General features: G+C 37.1%; 1 long non-coding RNA gene across 1 annotated transcript in view; it reads left to right on the top strand.

Annotated features, from left to right (window-relative positions):
- Window positions 1-2212, top strand: part of LOC146635726 (uncharacterized) — a 13599-nt gene continuing 11387 nt past the window's right edge. The window contains exon 1 of the long non-coding RNA XR_014905271.1: window positions 1-171. This is a non-coding gene — a long non-coding RNA (uncharacterized LOC146635726). The remainder of the gene's footprint in view (window positions 172-2212) is intronic.

Below are 2212 nucleotides of genomic sequence, written 5' to 3'. Positions count from 1 at the left end.
CGAGCGCTTCCGTTGTCGGAAGAATAGTCGACATTTGTTCGTCTTTTCCGTAAAGTTCAATATTTTGGACTTCTTGTGGAGTAAAGTGGAGAAAATCGGAGAGCAGTTTTAGAGTTTGTCTGTCTTTTTGCTGACTCCGAGTTTCTTCTGTTTCCGACCTGCAGATACGCAGTAAGTAATCAGCGCACATCTGAAGACGCCTGCATGCACATACCGTCGGTGACCTTTTTTGTAGCGTAATGTTACACCATAAAAAAGTTTGAAATTGATGTTGTTAAACTTAGTACATATATTCGAAAACTTTAAAAGGGTTTGAAACTTTGAAAACGTTTTCGATTCTTCTTCATATCAGAAAAAAAATACATCCGTCGGTGCAGAAAGTGTCAGTTGTTTTAAACTCAACTACAGCTACATAAAAACGGACAAACGTTAATTCAAAAATAGTCATGCAGTCACGTTATTGATATCAGAGCTGAAATTAGCCAAGCTTAGAGCCGCCGAACAGAACCTTTCGTCAGAATGAAACCGAAAGTTAAGTTAGGTCGCCATTTTCTCCTTCGTGTCCTCAAAGGACACAGACTCACTTTAGTGTATGTAGAAAAAAGGAGAAATTGGTCAGATCATTAGTCCCACCTGTGGTAGACTAACATTTTCGAGTATCACGCTGAATATTCTGTGTCTGTTTTGAATATCGCGGTGTTATTTTGATTTAAGATCTTGACTGTTGGTAGTAGATTACAGTTTATGTAGTTACTAACATAAACAGCCTGAGTAGCCTGGCTGCACGGGAGTGCAAACCCAGTTTGCATGGCTAAAGTAAATGTGACCTGTGAATGTCCTCGGAGGCTTTGCCTTAAGCCGATAATGAGCTATCCTTTTATTTAGCGCTTTTCATTATATTGCATTGTTCCTACCCTGTTTTTTTTTTCGTTGCATACTTCTCGCTTAGGGACCCTAAAAAGCTTGACTGCATTTAGAGGCACTTCAAAAAACAATCTGAGCTGCATGTATGTGTGCAACACTGCTCATAGTGTCTGTAAAGGTTCTCAGTCACCCAGTCGCCATCGTGTCATAATGTTTTCCGTTTCTTTAACCCTTTAAGACCTACCATAGAACCAAGTCCGCCAGAGCTTATATTATATTTTTACATGCTATGGAGCCATTTTTGGGAGCATTTCAAGTTGCTATACATCAATACAACCATTATAGCCCAAACTTTAATAATATGTCTGCATTAGGTGCATAGTAATTACATAAATTGCAAAAAAGTGCAATAAACTACAAAAAAATTGAAAATCGTTTTTGTTTTTTTAACATATATTTCTAGTTAGAGAAATTTAAGAGGCTTATCCCTCAAAACTGTAAATACAAAAAAGTTACACAAACTAGTTTCCCACCACAGGAAATTTATTTTGAGTGTCTTCATAGTTTTATTTTTGAAATACACCAATTTTTATATACTGCAGGAAAAACGAAAATAAATATTATAGTGCAAATTTGCAAAATAACAGCATATGCATCAAAATAAACTATTTCCAGCAGTGCAATATGAGTCTTAAGCATCCCAGAAACGACACAGAAAGTCATAAACTCAAACATAACTTTTAAAAACACATAACAAGTAAAACACAAGCTCATAAGGCCCCGATCGTAAAAAACTACATTTCCGCAAAATGACGTCACTTCCGGTTTCGGGCAGGTCATGCGGTCATGTGATAGTTCGCGCTGATGGACGTAGGAAGTGTTACAAACAGCTGATGGATCGGCGAAGCGTGTTTCTGGAATATCATGTTTTTGTTGCTGCAAGTGATTTTTATGCAGTTTTTGCAAAGCTATATGTGGAAGGAAACCGTGACCTAGGACAAGCTGATGGCATAAGATGTAAGTACAACTCCTCCAGTTTCATATGCAAAAAAAATTATTGCGCTAGCTTACTTGGTTGCAGAGCTACCGGGATTTAAAAATAGTTACGCAAAACAGAGCATGCCCGCTCCGATCGGCTGTAAAGGGTTAAGGTAAATTGCAAAATAAACAAAACCAAATCACATAGTTTGGTTTTGTTTATTTTAAACTGGTTCTTATTTTATTGTTTTGTGTACATTTTGCTTGTGAATAACTAACTAGTAAATTTCTTTTGACTTTTATTACATCACTTACAGTAGACTCTTTAGAGCCACTGGTCATCGGCCTGTTTCAGCAGATGAATTTGATG

This window comes from Diplotaxodon limnothrissa, linkage group LG3, assembly GCF_057381915.1.
Source record: "Diplotaxodon limnothrissa isolate DT_005_m linkage group LG3, D_limnothrissa_male_GT1.1, whole genome shotgun sequence".
NCBI lineage: Eukaryota > Metazoa > Chordata > Actinopteri > Cichliformes > Cichlidae > Diplotaxodon > Diplotaxodon limnothrissa.
Note: the sequence above shows the minus strand (reverse complement) of the source record. Positions and strands in the feature narration are given on the sequence as shown.